The 26,118-nt window shown below is 47.3% G+C and overlaps 1 pseudogene; it reads left to right on the top strand.

Moving 5' to 3' along the window:
• Positions 1–26,118, top strand: part of LOC144114159 (CD109 antigen-like) — an 81,834-nt pseudogene that overhangs the window by 16,540 nt on the left and 39,176 nt on the right.

The raw sequence follows: 26,118 nt of genomic DNA, 5'->3' as shown, positions 1-26,118 counted from the left end.
AGGAACAAATTGGCAAAGAATGAAGTCAACTTGCAACGAACCTCTCTGGGTATCAGGTACAACCGCCGTTAAAAGGGCATGGCTAGGGGTAGTTTATTTAGGGACAGCGTACGAATGCATGCAAGAGAACAAGGATCTAGTTAAATGTCTCAATGTCAATATAAAGCAGTTAGTGAAGGCGCCGATACTGTTCTCCTGGTTGACATGAATGTCCACATCGAGGATCTGGATGGATAAAGATATTGTAACGGGAAGTTGATGCTAGACTTTTGTGAGTGACACAACCTAGCTATTGTAAATAGAGAAACTAAGTGGGAGGGAGAAATCACGAGGGAATCCCGTAACAGGCAAACGACCATTGACTACGGCTTAATGTCGCAGGGGATGTATAGCAAGCTCTAAATAATGTAAATACACGAAGAGGGGAAGTACAGCCTCGGAAGTGATCATAAGCGCATTATTCTACAGTTTGGAGCCCTGCTGAAAAGAGAAATGCAGAGAAGTCAAAAAGAGTACGAAGAAATAAATGACGAGCAAATAGCGCCAATAGCGGCCGGCATGGAGGAAGGAATAGAGAAACATTCCATGGAAAAGTGGGATTATAATGATTTAGAAGTACTCATTAGTACAAAAATAAAATAAGTAAAAGGAGTAAACCGCTGAAGAGGAAAGAGCAAGCCACGAAGTTGGTGGAATAAGGAAATTAGAGAGGCCATCAAACAACGACGGTTCTCATCACGGGAACACACAGAAGCAAAGAGGGCGCAGTCATCTGAAGAGGAAATAGGCCAAAAATTGGAATCTTATCGACAAAAGAAACAACAAGTGCAGGTCCTCGTCCAGACTAAAATGAAGCACTCCTCTGATCGCTGGCTGGTGGAAGTTCGCAATGCAACCAAAGAGGGGTCAAGAAAATTCTGGAGTCATATAAGCTGGCTAGGTAAAGCTAATCACAGAAATCAGGAACAGACTCACGATGCCGAGAGAAAATGTTTAGAGGGAGAGGACGCTGTGAACTACATTGCGCCAGTTATAGCTGAGTCATTTAGGAAAAACGATAGAGTAATCGCCTCAAATAAGGGAGCAACACAGGACAGCACAATTTCATTTCATTCATTTATTTACCCTCAGGGCCGTTAGGCGTTACAGAGGGGAGTGGTAATAACATACAAGTACAAAAAGCAAAACAGCAGCTAAAAACATTGAATATAGTTACAGCACACACTGGTTTTTATATCAATAACAGCACTAGCAAAAGGCAGCATTACTCAAAACAAACCACAAAAGAAAACAGCATCTAATAAAATAAAACATAGATATAGACAGAGACTTATATAAAATCAGTAACAGCGTTACGAAAGGGAACAGTATCAGTAATTTCAGCAATATCGTGGGGAAGGTGATTCCAGCTGACACAAGTTCTGGGTATGAATGAATCGTGAAAACATCTCGTGCGACAAGGAGGGATCCAAGCTTTGTGGCGGTGATCAATGCGTGCTGAAATATACGATGGTCTTTTTAACAACCTCTCTTTAAGATAAGGATTATGATAAATTTTGTGAAAAGTACATAATGAAGTATTGACCTGCGATGGGAAAGAAGCGGGAGGGAAAGGTTAGATTTCATGGCAGTTACACTACTAGTACGATGATAGTTGGAAATTACGAAACGACAACCCCGGTTTTGAATTGATTCTAAGTCAGAAATGAGAGATTCGACCCAGGGTTCCACACCGATGAAGCATATTCCAATTTAGAGCGGACCAAAGTTTTGTAAAGTAGTAGTTTTAATGAACTTGGTGCACACGAAAAATTTCTGCGAAGGTATCCAAGGATGCGGTTAGCATTATTTATAATGTATTCAGCATGAGGTTTCCAAGACAGGTTAGAAGAGAAATGAACACCCAGATATTTATAAGACGACACAGTTTCAAGAGTGATGCCATTAATGCGGTAGGTAGAGTGTGTAGTAGAAAGACGAGAAATGGGCAAATGCTTGCATTTAGTAATGTTTCGTTTCATATTCCACAGGTTACACCAAAGTACCTTGTTAATAACTGACTGAAGAACAGATGTATCATTATCGTCATTAATTTCGCGGTAAATAACACAGTCGTCAGCAAAAAGACAAACGGAAGACGATATAGTAGTTGGTAAGTCGTTTATATAAATGAGAAAGAGGAGGGGCCCAAGAACGGACCCGTGAGGCACACCAGAGCCAACAGGCGAGGAATCTGAATTGACGTGATTTGCTGTTACGAACTGACTTCGGTTTGACAGAAAACAATACAACCATGCAAGTAATGTGGAATCGATGTTAAGGCTGTTTAGGTTAAGAAAAATAAGCTCATGTGAAACCTTGTCAAATGCTTTAGAAAAATTCATAAATATAGAATCAGCATGAGATCCGCGATCTAGAATGCAATGCAAGTCATTTGTGAAGCATATGAGTTGCGTTTGGCATGAAAATCATTTACGGAAGCCGTGTTGGGCATTACTGAAAATGCAATTGGATTCTAAAAAGCTAGCAAGATGAGAGTAGATGACATGCTCCATGATTTTACATGGAATGCTGGTGAGCGACACAGGGCGAAAGTTATCAGGGCAATCTTTATCGCCAGACTTGTGCAGCGGAATCACCCTCCCAACCTTCCAGTCATTGGGAATACAGCCTGTTTCCAGAGACTGATCAAACAGTTTGGTAAGGATCATTGAACTGTACATCTTTGTATTAACCATAAATTTCGAATTAATGTTATTGACGCCACAGGAGGAAGAAATTTTAAGGTCTTCAATTATTCTCAGGATGTCAGCTGTGTCAAAAAGAATTGGATCCATGGGAAAAGCGTCCAAGACCGGACACTCCTGATTGGTAAGGCAAACATTGCCAGAAAAAGCAGCAACAAAAACGTTATTAAGAACACTAGCGCATTCATTAGGTGAATATGCAGCGCCGTCAGAAGATGTAAGTAGTACTGACGAACTGTCTTTCTGGTTCACAGTGTTTCAAAACTATCTAGGGTTATTAATCAGCAGAGCAGGCAAAGTACTGTTAAAGAAGGAGTCGTTAGCATTTTTCAGAGCTAATTTGTACTCAGCGGCCGCAGAAAGGTAACCGTCCCATCGTTGTTGCGAATTCGATGATTTCGCCGAGCTAAACAACGCTTTTTCTTATTGGATAGCCTTTTTAAAATGTCATTAAACCATGGTGATTGTCTATAACACCGCAAAAGACTTAGTGGCACAAATGAATTAGTGAGACGTTCAACAGTGTCCCTAAACAATTCCCAGTTAGTGTGGATAGAACGCTGTGAAAATTCTGGTAAATAACTGTTTAAGAAAAGAGCCAATTCACGATTAATGGCATCATAGTCCGCTCGTTTGTAATCTCTAATAGGCTTGAAGATGATCTGGCGATTAAGAATTTTAATTTTTACATCGAAATGAAGCAAGGAGTGATCACTAAGACCAGGTAAGCAGGAGAAAACAGTTTGGAACTGACCAATCTTAACTGGAAAAAAGCGCAAGCAAATATTCCAAAATGCACGTCTTCAGGGATAGAAGAAATTCTAATCAAGTTAATAAATGAACTTGGACCAAGCGGCAGGGAAACGCCGATAAAAGCATTGGAGGCCATCAAAACAAATAAGCGAATTCCGCACAGCTAGAAACACAGTAAAAGAAATTTAATTTATAAAAGTTAAGGCGGTAAGACGAACATAAAATCCTTCCGACCGATTACGATAACATCAGTTATATACAGGCTGGCGATGCAGGTGTTGAAATTAAAGATGTAGTCATGGGTAGAAAGTAATAGAATACTCGGAGAACTTCACAACGGGTTCAGAAGTGGTAGGCGCTTAGATGATAGCCTGTTCGTGGTTACCGAGTGCAAAGAAATAGCTAAGGCGGAAAACAGACCTCTGTATTTGACCTTCCTGGACATAAGGGGTGCATATGACAACGTGAACAGGTAACTCCTGTGGAAGGAAGAAGTGTGTCCCTGCTAAAGTGGCTGCACATCGCTCTTCAGAAAAACCTCGCCATTCACGAAAATCCGTGCCCTATTTGAAGACGACTGCATCCTCGCCTTCTGAAGAAGCTCCGGACGTCCTCCCACCGTCTGAGGCCTCCTGGGAACCATGCATGAGTGCAGCTGAGCTGGGCACTGACGCTAGGCTTAGTGCCTCCGCTGCCACGCTGGCGGAGGTAGCTCTGCCGGCGTCTCTCGTAGCAGCACCTGCCACGCAGTCGACACCTGATCAGCGGCGCCAGGTCCAGCTTTGTGCTCCCGGTTCATCGTCTGATGCACCCCTCCTGCCTTCCCGAAATGCCGGACTGTTCGTGAGTGGCCTGCCCCCAGGGCCAATGACCATCAACTCTACACCACCGGATGGGCCTCAAACCGCACGGCATGAAGAACCGGGCATTCCAATGGACCCATTGGCACCTCTACCCGTGCAAAAGTGCCCTTGTGCAACTCACAAGCGTCCCTTAAAAGACAGCCAAGCGATTCCATCTTCGGCAAGTCATGGCTGCAAAGGTAAGCGCACTTGTCTTACGATCGAGAACTCGGTGGAGCCTACACACGGATCGTCTTCTTACAAAGTGACCATTAAATCACTGGCCAACAAAAGCCTCACAGATATACCGAACAAGATTTTACAAGCTAACTTGGACGCGTGCCTCGGAACCAAAGGTTTTCGGGGCTTCACAGCCAAGACAAAGTCCAACACCATTGCAGTATGGCTTCCGACTCTGACTGCCGTAGAACGGCTACAAACGCTCACCAGTATTTCCCTGACAAACGAAATATCAGTGCTAGTACAAGTGTATTTAGTTGAAGGCTCCAACTCGCAGCGCTGCGTCATCTACAACGTCGATATCACTGAGTATCAAACTGCAATCCAGCGTGAGCTGCACTGTCCCACGCACAGTGTCATCCAGGCCTGACGCATGGAAAAGGGGCGCTCTTGCACAGTCACCTTGAAAGGCCCTCTGACATTACCAGCCCGTGTGTACTATTATGGCTGTATTTTCCGGCCTCGGCCATATAAACCGAGTGCGGTATATTGATATAACTGCTTCCTTACTGGACATATGCGCAAATCCTGCCCTTTCACTGCTGCAGGTGAAAGTACATCGGAAGGGAAAGTGGCTTATCGATGTGGCCTTTGTAAATCCGACGACCACGAGATAACATCTCCAAGCTGTCCGACAAAATAAAAGGCAGCACAACTGGCTCGTCGTCGAATAACTAAGCATTTGCCAGTACAAGACAGTATAAATTCATTGCAGACATCCAATCGGTTCGCAGCTCTTCAGTGGGATGACGACGAGTGGCCGGAGCTCCCTGAGCTCACCTCGCTTGATCCTTCAGCTCAGCAGCCTTATAACGGTACTGCGCGAAAAGAACGCCTCCGAAAACAGCAAACAAAGCAGCGCAGTGTGCCTGACTACCGCAGGACGATATGGCCGCAGTCGACGACCAAATCGCACGTCTTTTAGCGGAGGTCACCAAGCTCCGGCACCACCGTGAACTGCTCGCTCGACGTAGACGGGCAGCGGAATCATCCGCCACATCTATCAATGGCACAGCAACATCGCCTGCCTGCCGCCCACCAGTGTCATTTCCTGCCGCCTCTTCAGAGATTACCGCAATGCTACTGGACAACTCTGCGACTTCTTTGCTACGGTTTATGGTCAACCAGTTGTCCAACCTGACGTCCATGATTCTACAGCGCTTGGGCTAGTAACTAGAAATGGCAAGTTGCAGTCGTGCTGGTGTGCTGCAGTGGAACTGCAGAGGCATTTCCACGAAGGTGGGAGAGCTCAAGACCCGACGACAAATTCGCAAGCTCCAGGAATGGGCCATGTTGCGACAGGAAACAAACGCCTTGTCATCGATTCCAGGCTTCAGTGACTACATGTCTCCTTCAATGATATACCGTCGTGTACAAACTGCTGCTCCTCCGGGAAAGGCGGCAATGTATGTGGACTCACGTTTTCAGCATGTACGCCTTGCTCTCGAAAACTGGTGCTCGTCATATCAAGATGTTGTGGCAGTGGCTGCGAAACTTGAGAAGGGAACCGTTGTGGTGGTTTCATTTTACGTTAGGCCAGCCGGTGGTGCTTCCTCCCGTTATATTCTTGGCTGGTTAACAAGTGTCCGTCGGCAGTATCCGGGGTGTCCGATTTTAGTCGGAGGCGACTTTAACGCCCCTCATCAGGATTGGGGGTACCCCACTTCGAGCCCTTGTGGCAGGCGTGTGCGGGACGCCTTCACGGATGCCCAATTTGTGCTGCTCAACCATCCTGGGACAGCAACACTTCCAGTGCGTCAAACTCGCAGTGCTTCCTATGCTCCAGACTTGACGTGGTGGTCGGGTCCGGGTACTCCCTCCTGGCACATGGAGCCAGACTGCTGGGGAAGTGATCATAAACCTATCATCATCGGTCTTCACTCCTTACATTTCCGACCTTTACGCTACAAATGTTCTGTGAGCAACTGGGACAGTTTTCGCTCCTGTATGGACAAGCTCTCCTCAGATTCTTCGGCAATCCTTGTTGAGCGCATACAAACAGCGCTCAACAGTGCTACAACTACCACCTGGACTGACGTTGGTCGTCCGGCACCAGACCTCGGCCTTATTAACTTGTCGGCGGCACGCCGTCAACCCGAGCTGGCTGCTACGCGAGACCCTACTTCGTCGCAGGCACGTACGCGAATCCACTATCTTACAGCCAAGGCACGCAAATATGAACGCAACCTCTCTCAGCGACAGTGGCATATGTGGCGCGAACAATGTTCTGCAAAATCCTCGAATTCCTCTCTCTGGCGATCATTCCGTACAATGGAACGCGGTCGCCGTTCGACGGACGCAGCGGCAACCGCATGCTTCGCGGCTGACTTGTCGCCAGATGATTTCGCCAAAAAAGCAGCGCGAAAGTTTTTCCCAAAATACGATGCTGTGCCTTCTTCGTCTGCTAGTTTAAATATGGCAGGCATCCCAGTGCATGTATATCAAAGGCCGTCTGATGTCGACGTAGATGGAATTGCGTGTCCATTCTCTATGCGTGAGTTGCTGGCTGCGATGATGCGAAACGGAAAAGAGCGCCCGGCCCGGACAATTTACAGCACGAGGTGTACTATAACCTGAGTAGCGCTGCACTCCCTCAACTACTTGACAGCATAAACAAAGTATGGTTGCATGGCGTAGTGCCCTAGAGCTGAAAATCCGCTGTCGTGATTCCTATCCCGAAACCAGGAAAGCCTCCGTCGGAGCTTGCCATCTTGCGACCTACGTCCTTAACTCCTACGCTGTGCAAGCTGGCGGAGAAAATGCTAGCCACACAATTGTCATGGTGGCTATAGCAACACGGGTTTTTATCACCCAGCACAAATCGGCTTTCGTTCATATATTGATACAGAGGACGGGTTGGCTGCATTAGCATCTGCAGTTTTGTCATCTACCCACTGCCGCAATGTGCGTATTGATTTAGCAATGGACGTTGAAAAGGCATGTGACAACATAAGTCATGCAGCCATTCTGAGCTCCATTGACATGATTCATCTCCCTCTGAGAGTGCGTAGTTTTGTCCAATCATTTTTGGAAGGCAGAAAATTTGCAATGAGCCTCAGCGGCGAAGCGGTCGGATCATTTGTTCCTCTCTGCGGCGTGCCCCAGGGATCAGTATTGTCGCCGACGTTATTTAATATTGCTTTCATCCCGCTTGCTTGGCGCTTACATGACATCCGTCACATTAAATTTATTCAGTACGCTGACGACATCACGATGTGGAGTACTCACCAAGATCTCCGTACTCAGGAGGCTGCCCTTCAATCTGCCTTCGATGTTACCTGTAATTACGCATCATCCATCGGACTTCAGCTATCTGTGTATAAAACAACATAGACGTCAGTCGCCAATCGCTGGGGATGCCGTAAACTTGCTGCAAGTCCAATCCGTTTTTGTCTATCAGGCACCCCACTACAGGAAAGTCCGAATGTAAAAAGCATTGGCTTAATGATTCACCAATCAGGATCAGCTACTGCATGGCTTTCTCAGGCAAAAAGGCAAGCTATTCAGACTTTGGGTTTGATTAGAATTGCCCCTAAAACTGGTGGCGCCGGCTCGTTCGTTGCACGGCAGTTGGTGAGGGCAGTTCTGCAGGCACGTATTGTTTATCAAGCCCAGTTTCAACGTCTTACAAGAGCCCAACAGGATCGCCTTGAAGCCGTTAACCGAGAGGCTATGAGGAGTATTACGTTCCTTCCACGCATCACACCGGTCATAGCTTTAGAAGAGAATGCGCAGCTCAATACCAGTGATGAGCTGTTGCAGCAGCGCCGTGAAGCGCGCAGCCTTAAGGCCAGTCTATCGCACTCCACGCATGCACTGAGGACTTATGCAACGTCACACTCCATTCTTCAGGCGCCAACGCCAGTTCTTCTCCATGGAAGTTTGTACAGCTCAGAGACAACAAGCCAACAGATAATCGCCGGCCAACATCTGCTCATTCGGCACCGTTGCTTCGCCAGAAATTTGAGGAACAAGATGCTTTCCTGCCTGAAGGATCCATTGTTGTCTACGTAGACGCAAGCATACAAGACTGCAAATCAACAACAGCTATCTGCTGCCCGTGCAGACCTGCCCTGAATCAAAGCTCTTGGTTTACGCTTGCGGAACCCCTTTCGTCCTTTTGTGCTGAGCTCGTTGCAGTTCAAGAAGCACTCTGCTCCGTGACCGACATAACTATGCTCCCTGCGGCCCGCGTTGTCATCCGCACTGACGCCTTTCAAGTTGTCCGCTTGCTACGACGTGTTAGCCGCTGTTCAACGACATGTCAGGACATCCACCGGCTCGCGGAACGCACCCCGCAGCCAGTACGTATTGAGTGGGTCCCACGATATCTGCTGACCTATCAAAGCCAGGCAGATTTACAGACCCGCCATGCGAATACAAACCCATCACCACATCGGCTCCTTCATTTGGACAATTTTACCCTCCTTTCATCAAGAAAGAAACTCCTCCGGCGCCGCACACGTGCTCTCATCCCTCCGTGTGCGGTAACGCTCCAGGAGGTTGCGCTTAGGAGGATCCGGGTCGGGGTTGCTCTCACACCAGCAATCACTCGGTAGTGGCCTGAGTACCGAGAATTGTTTCCTCGGCAAGGGTGTCCGATATGTAAACACGAGGACATTGAGGCCGACATTCATCACTTACTGTGGAACTGCCCAGCTCTCAAGCCTACAAGGATCCGGCACCTGATGGTAGCAGGTCTTTCACCAAGCAACCCTGCTTCATACATTGCCTGGACGCAGGGACCGTGCCATCGTTCTCTACTGAACTTCATCAAATCAGCTAACCTTTTTTCCATTCATTTAATCTCTACTACATCATTCATCACACCTTCACCCATCATTGATGCCCTGGGCAATAAATTTAGCTAAAAACACCCTGTGGAACATATTAAAAGGTGAAGGTATCGGTCATGAGGTAATTGATTTTCTACAGGAAATAAATCAAGAAAATAAAGTTGACATAACATGGGAAGTATTAGGGGTACGACAACTGTCGAGGTACGCAAAGGATTAAGGCAAGGTTGTCCTCTGTCACCGCTGCTGTTCATGCTTTATATGATAAGCATGGAAAGAAGGCTACAAGGAAGCAATCTAGGTTATAATCTGTCGTACAGATCAGACAGAAAGGTTTATGAGCAATGACTACCGGGTTTTAATATATGCGGACGATATTGTACTGTTAGCTGATAGCCAAGAAGATTTGCAAACTCTGGGTAATTGCAGTTGAGATGAAGGAGACAGTCTGGGTTTCAGTTTTAGCGCAGCTAAGTCCGGTGTGATGATTTTCAATGATACAACTGATCACGAACTTACAACACAAGGCCATGAAATAACCCGAGTGCCCGAATACAAATATCTCGGGGTATGGGCAAATGAAAGGCAGATGTACACGGAAAAGCACGAGCAGTCTCTCATAGCAAAAGGGCGAAGAGATGCCGGAATAATGAAACATAGGTCATCGTGGGGGTACATGTATGATGTACTGAGAGGTATTTGGAAAGGAATAATGGTTCCGGGGCTAACTTTTGGGAATGCGGTTCTGTGCTTAAGGGCAGAAATTCAGTCGAGATTAAAAGAAAATCAGAGAGCTGTTGGAAGATTGGCACTAGGTGCCCACGGGAAAACCACAAATGAGGAAGCACAGGGGATATTGGCTGGGAATCGTTCGAAGCACGGGAAGCTCAGAGTAAAATACTATACGAAGAACGCCTGAGGAAATTGGACGATAACAGGTGGGCAGGTAAGGTATTTAAATACCTATGGACCTCCTTCACCCCGCGACGTCACGAAGATGCGGTGGCGCTGATGTTAGCAGCGGGTTCCGCATGGTAGGCAAAACAGGTACCGCTTGCCCGTGCCTACCGCAGCTGCCGCAGCTACGGGCGGCTGCTTCAAGCCTGTGCACTGCAGAAGCAGCTTGTATTGACCAGCTGCGTCACTGCTGGATCCGCGTAGTAGCATAAAAAATATTAAATTAGCCTCGATAGGTTTCTCGCGCATAAATGGTGCATTCGGAAACTGGCTAACCGGCATTAGGCCACAGTAGTAAAGCGCGAAGTATGGGAGTCGATAGGCACTACGACTTAATGCACTTAATAGCATGCAAGTTACTGCGTTCATTCATCTGAACTTCAGGATAGTAGGCTGATAATTGCTCAAGGAAAAAAAAGACATGCAGCTGCACACGTACTTATCACCTTGAGCCGGAGTGCACGGGGCGCCGACAGGTTCACTCGCCCCCAAGGAATGCGTTTTTTTTTGTTAATAGCACGCCATGTTTTAATGGCGCGTTTTATGACATTTAATATTTACTTGAAACTGTTTCTTGATATGACGACGTAATTATTTCATTCGAGTAGAAAGAAGTCTACTAAGTTGTGTCAATCTTTCGCGGTCGCATTGGTGTACTTAGAATAGCGTACCTTAAGTGTGCTAAACGCCATATGCTTTTTCATTGCATCATGCATGTGTCATGTTTCATGAGGTAGTACATGATCGCGAAGCTTGTTAGGAAAGAAGCAGCCACAGGCGTGCTACTAACAGACACGTGGCGAGATTGAGAGGGGATGCGGCAATGAAAAGTGTTTTCGTTATTCATGCATGCGATATGTAACTAAACTTGGTGCAAATATGAAATTCCTACGCTAGATTCAGTAATTCCTTTTATTTATAGCTATACCTGGTGCAGTTCTGGGCAATTATAATTAACACCTTCGTCAAGTCCCCCCAAGGTCTCAAATAATTGAGTAGATAGTGCGCAGTTTTTTTATGCCAGCAGGTACATAAAGCCCTGTTCTGTACGATGACGCGATTAGTTCTTTTTCTATATGATCAGTACTTATGCATGCATAGTTACATGAAAACGTTTCTTACAAGAAATAACTAACACAGTACTGCACGTGTAGGGAAAAAATCGAGAGAAATATTACGCTCCTCAACGTCTCAGGAATAGTTTGCGACAAATGCAATCTTTTGATCTTCATGCGAATTACGAAGGTGAGTGATCCAGTCGCAGAAAATATGAGAGGTCACAAAACGAACCTTAAAGTTTATTACCTCGTTTATGGCATCTTCGCTTTCGCTTTGGTCAAAGGAAAGCGGCACTGAAATCTAAGAAATTACCTCACAATTTTTGACGATCACACTTCTAAAAAGCGTAATTTATAAATTTGTACTCAATATTTTGCTATAATTTTTCGACACGAAACTAGACTTCCGGGCTAGGAAAGAAATTAATTCTAGAAATCAAACATTTTCACCAAATCGACCAGCTAAACAAGAGGACAAGTCGGCCTGGCTGGTGCGTGGTCATGCGGCTGCGAGACAGGAGATCAGGGACACGAAGCTGTCCCCACTTTTCTCACAGCGCGACACGTACGTATGTCAGCAGACGATGAGCGCATGTCTGCTCCGACGAAACAATGCCAGCACTTCCCCTCAATATTGTCCCGAAGTAAAATCATTCCGGCTAGTGCAGAGTGTCAAAACATGTTTTATTCAATGCCTAGCGCATAAATAAACGGCAGGAACGCTTTCTACATGTTTACTACTAACCGTATATAGAATACAGTGGCAAACTATTTCTATTTATAGGCCGCACGTGGCCAATGCGAGCTCGTGTACTTCAACAAATTACTAAGTTGGAAGCATCGACCATTGCTATGATTCGCAGAAACTGGAAACGCGCCTACAAGCCTTGAAAACCCCCGCTCAACACCAATCCGCGACGCCACTCCCCGACCTTCTGCCTACCACGAGCTCGCTAGCGACTGCAGCGCCACCTCGTTTGTTTACAAGCATGCAGGAGGTCTATACAGAAAGAGCGTTGACTAACAATGGCGGAAAAGAACTAGGAAGCTAACAAGTAAGTATGCCAGATACGAGGCCGGAGAACGACAGAGCATTAAAGGACTGGTTAAAAACGCGGAAGTTGAAAACTGGATAAATTCAAAGGAAAAGAAGCACAGTGTAGAACTATGTCGATACTGGAAACAGCAGATCATAAAGGAAACGTTTTATGATAACTCAAGAGGGAGTGCCCTACTCTTTGAAGCTAGGTCAGAATGTCTTAGAACGCGCAGCTAAAAAAATAACTTTGGATTAGCTCAGCTAACCCAGGATATACAAAGCGAAACATGTCGGCGTTCACTGTGTTCTTTGGCGTTGGCGTTTACAAGGCTCTACACGGCAATGGCTTTGAGGAAAGGAAGGGCGCATAACTGGCTCCCTGGATATGCGGACGCCTCATTCGTGCTTTGATACATGTGGCGGTGGTGAGAAAGAGATGTGGCCTGAATGCATTAGCGCTGACAGCGTTGTGGCTGGCATGCGGCACTGCAGCAAAAGCTAGGCCGCAGCGTTCATTTGGTGATCAATCTCTCGCGACCAATGATTAACTGCTTGACACCTTCCAGGGTCGCAGGGTGGGCGTGCTGCCTAACCAGTGTGCGGAACGCAATCAAAGCAGGCTTTTGCAGTTAGACACCAACGCCACACACATGAAAGCGAGATTGGGGTCTTCACTGATCCACGGAGCCGGTTGTGCGCCTTCCCTTTCGTGAAAATGAACGGCCTTTGCAAAGTTGTCAGCACCAATGAACTCTATGAACGCCGTCGGCTCAATTCTTTTGTTTTGTTTTTGAGGAAAGGAAATGGCACAGTAACCGTCTCACAATCTCGGTGGACACCCGAACCGCGCCGTAAAGGAAGGCATAAAGGAGGGAGGGAAAGCAGAAAGAGAAACTTGAAATTTGGATTTTGAGGAAAGGCGCGGCGCTGCAAAGCGGCGGAACACCTCGGGCTCGGTGCTACCAGTTTCGCATGCGCAGTAGTGACTAGGGAGCGGGAGGCAGAGAGAAATATCCGCAGCGAGGCGCGCGTTGTGACGTCACGTGCCTCCTCGGAGCACCGCCACGGCGAAATCACAAGGTCGCGGCCAGTAAAGCTTTAAAAGAAATTTAACCAAGCAGATGACACATGTGCTGTGTGTGGTGAATCAGAAAAAATAGAACACCTCATACTAAAATGCGATGGTATCCATCCCGATGTCGATGCTGGCACAGTCACTCTTCCTGAGGCCCTAGGGTTTAGAGATAACAATAGTAACGTAAATAACTCTGCGGTGGAAATTAGCAAAACGCGATTGGAAGATTGGTGGCTCAAAAGCAGAGAGGTGAGATAAGGTTAAAAGTGTAGGAAGACGTATTTAAAGACAATGGCGAATTTCAATACCTTACAACACTGTTAAACAAAAATAAAGGAAAAAACCTGAGCATGGTGGCAGTTGCCATCACCCCGCTTTAAAGGGGACGCTGCTACCTTCCATCCATCCATCGGTTGGTTTTCGGTTAAAGGAAATGACGCAGTATCTGTCTCACTTATCGGCGGACACCTGAGCCGCGCCGTAAAAGAAGGGATAAAGGAAAGGGAAGGATATTGCACTAGCGTCCCCAACTCTGAACTTTATTGTGATGCACGTTGCCTCTCATGTTGTACCAGCAATATGGGATAAATTTAACAAAGAACATGTGCAAATTAACTATCACCAGACGGCCCCCTTATGCAGTGACCACTTAACTGAATTATCCTTCGATTGAGCTGGGGCGAGGGCTCGGCTACTATCTGGCGAGGTGCCGACGGTGTTTTCGTTCACGTATAAGCGCCTCCAAAACGTATATTACTGCTTTACAACGTAGTGCGTCGAGTGCTATATCGTATTGCACCAAATTATGACTGAATTGGCTTTTTTTCGCGATATTTTGGTGGAGTAGACTTGTGGTCCACAATTTCTCACGCCCTGTGCGCTTCGATAAAAGCACGCTCTGCAGCATTCGCCTTTAATTCTTGTCAGTCGTTTTTCTCGCGATGAGCACAGCTAATTATGCTAATGGCTAGCCCGAAAGTTGTTTCGCGAGCTTTTTGTATGGGAGCTGTACAAACGTGGCTGTACTATGTGGATAGGCTAAAAACCCGCCTGGAATGTAAATTACGTCCTAAGTCGATAAACATCACCCGCCATCGATGGGAAGAGATATTCGCTGCCTGCAACTCGTAACTGAAACTACAGCAGCTGTATATAACGAGCGGCTCTTCGGTTTTAAGATGGCCGTAGCCTCAACGTCATCACATTATAGTGCTCCAAATTTATGGTCGGAACACAAGGACAAGACAAGAACCTAGTGTATTATGTACGTACCCCTTTGCCGCTGCAGGGTGAACCTTGCATGTCTGTTTTTTTCACGCTTTCTCCGAAATTGCACGCTTCTGCCAACGATGCTCACATTTTACGCGTTCAGCTTGCTTACTTAATTGATATAAAAGCAGATATTACACGAGAAAAACGCAAAAAACTGCCAACGAAAGAACGAAAAACGCGACATTTCGCATTAAAATACACAGCCGACACACACACACACACATTCCACAATAGGCCGTCCAAATAGCGGTTGCTTCACTGGCGCTCGTCTCGGGAGGCAGGAGTGTGGCATGCAGCCACTCATTGGAGATCAGTGGGAAAAAAACACCTGAGATTTTCTCTCCAAGATAGACGACCCGTATTCCGAGTTTCGTTGATTCCGAGACCGTCCTTTTCAGCCAAACGCGATTGGTCAAAACGGCGGAACAGGATGCCATTTCGGCTGCGACTGTGAGCAGCGGCAGGGTGTGACTGTCACTGCGTTCAGTGCCTGCAGCCAGACACCCAAGAGCACTGTTGCTCTTTGCCGATGACAGAAAAGTTCAGCCACTTTTTTAGTCGCGCTTGGGATGGCACACTGAAGAGGTAATCAAAAGCTGCTTCATTCACCCAGTGGAGGTGGGTTTGTTTAATGGATGCTCCAAAGGATGATCCAGCGTGCAGAGGCATCCCTTCTGTTCAATAAACGAAAACAATATATGAAAACTGAAAATAAGTTTTTGAGGAAAGGAAATGGCGCAGTAATTTTCTCTCTGTCGGTGGGCACCCGAACAGCTGCGCAAGGGAAGGGAGGAAGGTGGGCGTGAAAGTATAAAGGAAGGAAGAGGTGCCGTGGTGGAGGTCTCAGAGTATCTGAAGAAAGAGTATCTGAAATATTTCTTTCTTTTTCCAAGTGGTCGAAATTATTCCTGAGATATTTCCTGAGAGATTTCAGATATTTCACATACGCTAAGGCGCCCGTGTCCTGTGCGATGTCAGTGCACGTTAAGGATTGACGCACGCTTAGCTTCGTGTTTCAGAACGTGATCGCGTGAACAAGAACATTGTTTTTAGTTTGTGTGTGTGAAGATTCCAAGTAAAATGACGAACTTTTAAAGCAAGAGCTTTCTGTATTAACCGCAGAGAACACGTTCCTGTGAGAGAAACTTCGATGATTCTCTTTAACACGCAGATAGGCCTCCTCGAAGCTCACATCTGGAAAACTTTTTTCGTTAATATCGAGACATGTACTTACAGGGCACGTGCTTGGGAAGCAAATGAGACGACTGTTTTTCCAAGCTGTCAGAGCTTCGCGAGTGGCGCACGTGCTGCTCCCCCGTTTATTTAAATCTGCCCACCTGAGAAAGTCTGTAGCTGCTTGCCGCACAAGTTGATTGCACTGAACACAATAGTTGCGTCTTTCTAACGCTCCACCTCTTCCCCTCTATCCGACATTCAACGTGCGTGTGTGCGTGTGCGTGCATGTGTGTGTGGGGGGGGGGGTGAGTTTAGTGTTTAGTTCAGGACTGACTGTCCCCGAGACAGGGTCTAATATGCATTAATTAGCTTTCACTAAAGGAAGTTAAGGGGGAGCATGTGTTTCTGCAGGGGAGCCTTACGCAAATATTTATAATGAGTGATCCGTACTGTTAAGGCCAGATGCACTATCGAGATTATCCAGGCGCCGGTTCAAGCCACGCCTGAAGCCGGCGCGAGCGCACTTGTGGCCCGCTGGGAATGGTCGGAACCATTGTGCGGGACGAGATAATGGAGGAGCCAGTGGCGCATCCTGGGTCTCCGGCTGCGAGAAAACTCGTCGGGAGGAGTGTCGGCACTCGATAAGGGCATCTCGCGATGCTTGGCTGGTTGAATCGTGCGGCTCCTTGGGAGCCGGCGCGCCCTCGGAGAGAGGCCATGCAGCGAGGCGCGGCGAGAATGACGTCAGTGCTTTACGCCAGGCGCAGGCCGTTGACGATCGATGCAAGGGTCCCGACTGACGGGGCGCCACTACTACGGGTACGGGGCGGCACGAGTTCTAAAACCTTTCAAGACGTGGCTCGGTCCTTCAGCGGCGCGAACGGGCTGTTTCGACTGGCCCTAGGCAAACGTTCAATACCGGCTGCGTAGGCCGCGCCGCACAGGCAGAATCCAGGAGTGCGCGGTGGCCAACAGAATCCTGTATTTCCGCCCATGGACGAGCGACCGAACCGAACCGCTGTCGGCGCCGGTCGTGACAGCTGCTTCGCTTCCCCCCCTCCCCTGAATTCGGGATTGTCTCGCGGCTATTATTTGATAGCCACCCGCCGTTAAAGAATAGAAATCTGTTCATTTTATCAGTTTGTGAACACACAGACACCTCTCAAAGCACTGTACTCCCGGACAACCTTTTGCGACTCGGCAGCCAAGGCTAGGCAGGGAAGGGAAGGAGACCGTCTTTTGTCCCAGTCCTCAGCTATAGCTTCCCCGCACCGTCTTTCCCACTCCCCCTTTCACTCCTCCGCACCTGTAGCCCGAAAAACAAACGAACCACTCCCCATGGCATGGGAGCAAAGGCCCGTCTCCCTTCCTTACCGCGCTACCCTTTGCTGTAGATCCACAGGAAGTTGACCGGGAGAGTACACCTCTACAAGGACTAGAGGTGGCATTTCCTCTGTAAGTGTCATTGTGAGGCAGAGCATGCTTCACAGGGGCAGTGATGTTTTAGAGTGGTGGGTGGCGAGCCACGCCCTTCGTATTATTCAAAGAATAACGTTGTTTTAAGAAAGAGTGTGTTCTTCGTCACGTCTGGATGTCGATGTCAGATAGACCGAAAAAAAAGAGGCAGCTAAACAATAGGTATCTCCCAGCTTTTTTCAAGCGAACGATAATCAGCGGCAGCTGAATGCATTTTAGCAAATTCAAATGTGGGGCTGAGATGAACAGTGGCGATGAGGCATAGAGCGGCAGACCGGTCTCTACACGACATAAACCACAACATTCCTGGTGCCACATTCATATAAATGACGGCTGCTTAAGTAAATGGCACGTGAGAGTAAGCCGCTGATAACGGTGGTAGCCGAGTCACGGCTGATTTTTTTTTCTCAATCGGTTTCTGCATACCGGTGCTGCACCCGGGCCACGACGCATGCGGCAGTGGAGACTCCGGATGTGGCGTTGGTTCATTAACGTGCACCGAAGTCTCAGTGCAGGATGCAGTCACGATGTACGAGGAGAGAGGCAATTGCCAGACGCGAACCGCACTCGCATATTTTAAGTTTCGTGAGTAATAATAATAATAATAAACGCCTTTATTTTCAGACAGCACATTTACATTTCTTAGTAAGGCACTAGCTGGAAAAGACCCGTTAATTTAAGTGGCCATTGCAGGCAATTGTACCGCTGACAAAGAAATCAGTACAGCCCGAGCAGTTTGTGAATATTTATTGCTGTTTTCCTGTACCCTTTCAATTCAGAAATGACGTGCCGTAAAGATCTGTGGTGAACGTCGCCAACTTTGCACCCAGTAAGCGCTAACAGCCGACAGTGCAGGATATTTCGCGTTAGGTGCGTTTAAACTTGAAGATGAACTGGTTCCGTTCATTTAAGTAAAGCACTATTATCTTTTAATATTTCCCTTTTTTTTACTTGCGCTCCAGTGATAACTGCAATTATGTGATCGCTGACCATAAGTAAGTACATTATACCCAAGTGCGAACAGTCGCGTTTAGTGTCAGCGCATTGAAACATGTCGCGCGTTGCTCCGACGTTATGCGCGCATCTCTTGGAAGTGAAAAATCGCCTCACGAGCGTGACGCAGTGTACATCGGGAGCGGCAGCTAGTAGGCGCTGATTCTGACGCGTTGCAAATTTAAAAGAAATTTGTTGCTTAATTTAAGTCGCATAAGATTATTTAGGCACGTCCTACAGTTCTACTGGTAGTCTTCATACATGTTCAAAGTGCGTTTAATTGCAATTTGAGGGAAAATGCAATTTGGCAAAAAAAACCGTCCCTTTTGTTCAGTAACTCTTCAAAAATGCTACATGTGGCATATCATATTTCTCGCATTATATCCGTCGCATAAATGCCCCACAAAGATGCTGACATATGATTGTGCGCTTAAGGTCCCATCCCTAAAAGGAGTTGCGCGGGGGAAGTTAGTACGACCTTTACCATCAGCGTATGCTGTTTCGAGACGGCCGATGAGGAGAGGAGAATTAAGTTTCGCGGCTTGAAACTAGCCTCCCGTCCGGTTTATGAAGCGGGAGGTCACAACCGGGGTTTCACTGGGCCTCGGGACCATTGCGGTTTGCGGTTTGGCGATTAGTGAAGCAGGACCAATTCCACGCACCATACATCGACACCTTAGCCGACTTAGAACCACAGAAGAGCGCCGCAGCCCCTGACGACTGGTGAGAGCGCTGTGCACGTCAAGGCACACACGTCACAAAGAGTGGCGCAGTGAAGGCTCGGCCATAGAGACGGTTTTGAAGCGAAAAGCTTCACTACGCTAGTCAACACCGCGCTTCGCACGAGCCGGTGTATGTCGGAGCACGAGTGACGTCACGCATAGCGCAGGTGGCCGCCGCCGATTCCGTCATGTCTTGTGATGTGGCCTTTAGTAAGCACTGTGCTATTCACCTCATTAGTGACATAAATTTTTTTTCCTCTTTTACGCAGGCGAAGACGAACAACGGTTCAGCATCCCTAGGTTTGAAATGTATGAAACAAACAGATATCAGCGGCTATATACCAATTCATGGCTTTGGAAAGACATCAACATTGGGTTGGTTGACTTCTTTTTCCATTAATTAAGCCCTGGAGCACGTGGAAGAAAGATCTGAATGATGTTTTTATGCTTCAATCACCTTTATCACACGTTTATAATACCTGAAATCAAGGTGGTTATACAGCAAAATATGTTCAGAAGTAGCATGCCTCCCCCCACCCCCTTTTTTTGGCAGAGGTCAGTACACCCAAAGAATCACAAGTGCTGCACCATTAAAAGCAACAGATTCCCTTTTTATTTCGGAATAATCTTCACCTACAATGATGCTTTGATGGCACCTACATTGAATTCTTGATCGCAGCCATTTTTTGAAGTCTGCAAAGAAGGCGTGAAAAAATCAAACTGTCTGAGGCATATGCACTGGTTTTGAATATCCTGTGCTTGGTTGCTCTGGGCCATTTGTTGTTGCTATTGTCGTTGTCCATATGCATGTGCTGTCAGAATTTAGTTTTCCTTTGGGGTTTCTCACGTTATGTTTGCAGCAATAAGAAACCTTTTCAAAATGCCAACCTTTTACGTTTTTTTCGACGTCTAGAACATTCTGGTCAAAGCTTCTTACATATATCCTCTGATATGAAAGGTAATTAATGATTTTCAGCTGAATTCATTAACCGAAGAATTCACTTTAGTGACTTGGATCTCTAATTTCCTCTCTGAGCATTCGCAGTGGATGAATTACAGTTCAGCTCGGTCTTAGAACTTTTATTATTTCTTTTGCATAGTAATGACCTGGCTTGCAACATAGCCTCGAACATTCGCATGTATGCTGATGATTGCGTTTTGTATGTCATCGTTCACTCTTTGGATGATCTTTCTCACATTAATGAATCATTTTCTAGCTTCTGCAGATGGCGTGAAAGCTGGCAGATGAGTATTAATTTCCACAAAACTGTTGTTTTGGCATTCGGTAATAGTTCCTCTTCATCGATTTTAGGTTACTCTTTTCGTGATATACCTCTTCAAAAGGTGTCTGTGGATGAGAATCCAAGAAATATTTTAGCCTCCAACTTATCATGGTCTGAACATATCATTTGTAATAGAGTCCTAAAAAAAATAGGATTTTTCAAACAAACATTCCTAAGGAAACCGGGGTACAAATGCATGAATCCCTAATCCGTCCAATTCTTGACTATGGTTCTTTTGTATGGAACCCTTACAAGCTAAAAACATTAAGAAAATTGAGGCTATGCAAAGGAAATCAATGCACTTCATACATAATAAATATCACCAAGATTTTTTACCTATTTTTGTCCTTAAATCGTTACAAGTAACTACCTTTGCCATTTGCCAGCAGTTGGAATAAATAAAATTTCTGCACTGTGTCATCCAATCGCAGCGACTCTAAAGGGACAGTTACATCACAAGCGCCAAACCAACGTCAACAAGAAGTCACACAAACTTAATCTCTCACTTTACTTCGCTTGCACTAATGTGTTTAAATACAGTTTCTTTTCGTGTACTATTGAACATTGGAATACATTACCCAGTCTAGTGACTTCCTTCCGAATAGACAGATTTATGCATGCCATATCTGATTAATAACCTCTTTATTTGTTTACTTGCTATTCCCAATATGCTCAGTCTGTCTAGTGTTTCCTATGTTTTCAACTTTGGAGGATTCGTTTGGTGTCTTAATTTTGGTGCATTATAGTTTTGTTTGTATCTGCGGTATTTTGTATATGTCCACTCCTGCGATAGCCGCTCTAGGGGCTGCAGTGTGTAAATAAATAAGTAAATAAATAAGTAAAGACAATGGGTGAGCTGTGTTTCTAGAGTAAGCACAGAGGTTCATGGGCAAGTCGTCTGGAACCACTACTTCCGGTTCCAACTTTCTCACCCTGCTCGTTTGCTTCATGGCAGTTGCTGTGTTATTAACACTTGTTATACCAATTTATTTGGGCTGCAACATAACTGATTGTACTGCATCATCACAAGACCAACACGACATCGACTCTGCTCTGCTTCGTAGTGTGTTTTCGCACAAAATTCTACCAAAATAATGTAAATGGTACAATGCTTTTTATGCATATGCAGTGCGATGTGTTGAGACGTGCTGTGCGCACAGTAGCATGCATGGATAGTTTGCTAGCCCACTGGCAACCTTTACACGCTGTGAGAAAATTGCGGCGAGAAAACAAATATTTAATGACTGACGCGTTTAACTAGTTCAGACGCATGTGAAACCGATTGCCATGCATACAGAGAACATCCAGCCTATGCTGGGATATTATAACCACGACACGATGAGGCGCCGTCAGCCACCCCATAAAAGCGCACACATATTCGCGACGGATATTTTAGGCTTTAAATGTTCGAAAGTTCGATTTTTCGGACTAATTTCTCTCGCCTGCGGGCCTAAATCGGCCATCTTATCGGCTTTTCGCGGTGTAGAATGCGCCATCTTGGATTGAGGTGGATGTACTCTGCAGTTGGATTTGCTTGACATACTTTCGGTACTTCATTTTTGCCAGTAGAGGTCCCTGCGAACTCTGATACTTCGAGGTGGCAGTCATATTGTCATTGCCATCAACTTGCTTTCTTCGCCAACGTTGTCGCGGGCAGTTATTTCCTGTCTCAAACGTTGTCTCAAACGTCTCAAACTATACGGGTCGTTTACCGACCAAGAGGCAGCCTCGCTTTGAAAGGCACCATGGCGCAGCCACTCCTGCAAGCCCTGCAAGTCAGCACTGCTGGCCGTGACCTCGGGGATATTCCCCTGAGGATCCACCCTACGAATAATACCTTCACGGTCGCTACCCCGCACGAGACAACCGCCCTTCACCTCGTCCTCCAAGAGACCGCTTGCCCTGTCGCAGCCTACATTGCACCGCCGGCGGCTGCTGTACGTGGAGTCATCTCGCAAGCCTACTGGGAGGAGACGCCGGAGCAGATGCTACGGGACCTCCAGACCCGTAACCCGTACGCTGATATCATTGCAGCCCGCAGAATGGGAAGGACTCATTCCGTACTGATCACCTTTGCGCACGGACCACTCCCCCATACCATACGCTACATGAGTGTAGTGTACAGATGCACGCCGTACAAGGGAAGTCCAGACGCGTGCACGAACTGTCGTCGGCCGGACCATAGGTATGACGTGTGCCCGCACCCCAAGACTGGTCTCTGCCCGTGGTGCAGAGACATGCATGAGCCACAAAATGTGCCCTCCTTCATCCCGACCTGATCTCTGTGGAGGCCAGCACCTCACGGGCACCGGCTCGTGCATGGCTAGAAATCGCACCGCCCAACCACGCAACCCATCGCCCCAGAAGGCAATGCCCCCTAACAAGGATGACTTTCCTCCGCAGAAAACGACCCTACCGTCTACTGCAACATGGGCCTCCAAGGCTGCCGGGACGAACACCAGGACCTCCCAGGACCCGGACGTGAAGGCTCTGCGAGAGGAGGTAAAGCAGCTCAGGGCAGCCCTCTCTGCCGCCACCTCTGCTGTATCTCCACATCCACCACCACGACCCCTCCCCTTCAACCACCCAACCCGCCCAACCTCCCCCTAAAGAAAGAAGACCTGATGAGAGCCCAGTCGAACCAGTAGACCTAGACGCCAAATTTCAGGCCTTCACCCAAAACTTGGAAGCCAGGCTCACAGAGCGCATTACTGCGCAGCTCACTGCACAGTGCCAGCTTATGATTGAATCTACCATTACCCGTCTAATGGATAGTGTCATATGTAGCATCATGACCAAGGTACAGGAGCGCTTAGCTCGCCTCACTCCTGGACTCTCAACAGACTATCCACCCACAGTTGCACTCTCCACACCCCTCCTTCCCCTCACTATTCAACAACGTGGCTCCTCCGACGGGCCTTAATTCTTTCCAGATTATTCAGTGGAATTGCAAGGGCTTTCGGCGAAAGCACGATCCTCTGCAGCAAATTATCGCAAGTTCGTCATCCCCACCAGACATTATCGCCATTCAGGACGCCAATGTTTGCAGGCAGCTGCCAGGATACGCTTTTATCCCCTCAGACCCACTGATCTTCCTCAGGTGGTCACATATGCCAGTAAATCCATGCATTACGGGGAGCACGTAATTACCTTCCCTATCGCTAAGAGCCTTATTGAAGTCTTACCGCCCACCCCTGCAAAATCAACCCTGTTCTTTCTTTACTGCTACCTTCTCCCACGTCAGCCAATTAACTTACTCCCCTCACTTCTCAAATCCGCAAGCCAGTTGGCCGGATCAAACCCCTTACTTATTGCCGGAGATTTTAATTGCGCTCACGTGGACTGGGGCTATCGGCGCACCAACCACAGAGGCATAGTTCTATACAATGAGACGCTGGCGCTCCACCTGACCATCTTTAATGATTTCAACTTTCCTACGCGGATTGGTAAAAGTGTTACTGCCGATACTAGCCCAGACCTCACGCTTGGTAGAAACTTGGACCACCTGCAGTGGGAAAGAATGCTTTTCACACTAGGCAGCGATCATCACCTAATTCGAATAACGCTAAACTATCGCCGATCTCAGCGCAAATTTACCGTTAAGCACACTAATTGGAACGCGCTCCGCAAATTTAGAGAAGTGCAGCCAACACAGGCCCCCTTCGACCTAGACACCTGGATTATTCAGTTGCAAAAAGACATTCGCCAACACACTTAAACGCTCGACTCTACCGTAGACACCCCTGTTATTGACAGCAAGCTCGCCTACCTCCTCCAAGCACAGGACAACATAACGCAATGGTGGAAGACTCAGAAGCACAATAGGAGACTAAAACTCAAACTTTCCCAGATTCAATCCCAAATAGTACAGTGTAGTGCCACTCTTTGCAAAGCTAACAGGGCTCAGGTTTGTGACGATCTCCGCGGCAATCTCTCCACAACCCACGCTTGGCATCTTTTCTGGCACATGCTAGAAACCGCGCAATCCAAATCCCAGACACGCCTTAGTATTGGCCGCCTCGCTCACAACCATCGACAGGACGCCGACGCCTCCCTCGCCCAGGTGAAATGCACCTACAAAACCCCCGGTCTCCCTGGCAAGTATCCTGATTACACGGGCCCACCCCAGCCTGAGCTTGGTACCCTTATTACAGAATCAAAATTTCGCGCCGCCCTATTGAAATTACGGAATACCGTTCCCGGAGATGATCAAATTACCTATGCAGCTATCCGAAATCTTGACGATGCTTCCATCTCTGACTTAGTCAACTACTTCAACGAATGTTGGGAGGCAGGTACTCTCCCTGCCTCGTGGAAGCATGGAAAAATTTGTATTCCAAAACCCCACGAGCCTATCACCCTAGAAAACATCCGCCCCATTTCTCTTACATCCTGTCTAGGCAAGGTCTTCGAGCACATAATTCTTGCTCGGCTAACAACGTACCTGGAAGACAAGCACCTTTTCCCCCACAGTGTGCTCGGCTTTCATGCGCATCTATCTGCGCAGGACGTCCTACTTCAAATTACGCATGACGTGCTTGATGATACCATCTCCCACCCCACTAAAGCTATCCTGGCAGTAGACCTCACCAAGGCATTTGACAGAATTCGACACGATGCCATCTTACAGGAACTGCAGGCTCTACATGCAGGCCCTAAAACCTACAACTACGCTCGCGCGTTTCTCTCGGGCCGCACTGCCTCCCTGCACATAGATCAGATTGCCACATCCCTTTATACACTCGGAGAGCTCGGAACCCCTTAAGGGGCGGCGGTCCTTTCTCCCCTTTATTTAACGTTGCTCTCATCCCCCTAGCTCACAAACTCGCTCTAATCCCACACCTAAAGCATGCCCTGTACTCTATGATATTACCACATGGACCACTCATGGCTCTGACGGGCAAATTGAGGAAACTCTTCAGTTAGCAGCAGACACCATCTCCGCTCACGCGTCATCCATCGGGCTCGAATGTTCCCCATCTAAGTCCGCGCTCTTCCTAGTTAGGCCAAAATCTGGCGCTAACTCGCCTATCCAAATCGATTTAAAAGGATCCCCTGTCCCCATCACACCCGCCCTCCGCATCCTTGGCCTCCACTTGCAGGATTCTGGACGAAATGAACATACCCTTAAAAGACTCAACGTCTCCACGCAATCCGTGTTGCACCTTCTACGCCGAGTGTCCTCCCTTAACAAGGGTTTAGACGAAGCGGAGAACATGAAAGTAGTGCACGCATTTACACTTAGCCGCATTCTATACGCAACCCCATACCTCAAATTGAACCGCACAGAAACCGAACACGTGAATGCAGTGATCCGCCTTGCGACTAAGGCAGCCCTAAACCTACCTCATAGCACTAGCACAGCCAAACTTCTTGTGCTAGGCATGCATAACACCATTCAGGAACTAGTTGACGCGCACCTTCAGACACAGTACCTTATACTTGCCACAAGCGCCACTGGCCGCCATATACTCTCTTCCCTTCTCATCAACATACCCGCTAACCAGTCAACCCTTATAGCCATCCCTCGACACATCTATACACCTCTTATTGTGATACCCCTTCCTCGAAACGTCCATACCCAATATCACATCCCTCGCCGCGTAGCTCGCTCTAATGCCCTCCATAAGTATTATGGGCAAGCCCACGATGCCGTTTGGGTAGACGCCGCATGTACAGCGCATGAAGC

This window comes from Amblyomma americanum, chromosome 1 (genome assembly GCF_052857255.1).
Source record: "Amblyomma americanum isolate KBUSLIRL-KWMA chromosome 1, ASM5285725v1, whole genome shotgun sequence".
NCBI classification, from domain to species: domain Eukaryota; kingdom Metazoa; phylum Arthropoda; class Arachnida; order Ixodida; family Ixodidae; genus Amblyomma; species Amblyomma americanum.
Note: the sequence above shows the minus strand (reverse complement) of the source record. Positions and strands in the feature narration are given on the sequence as shown.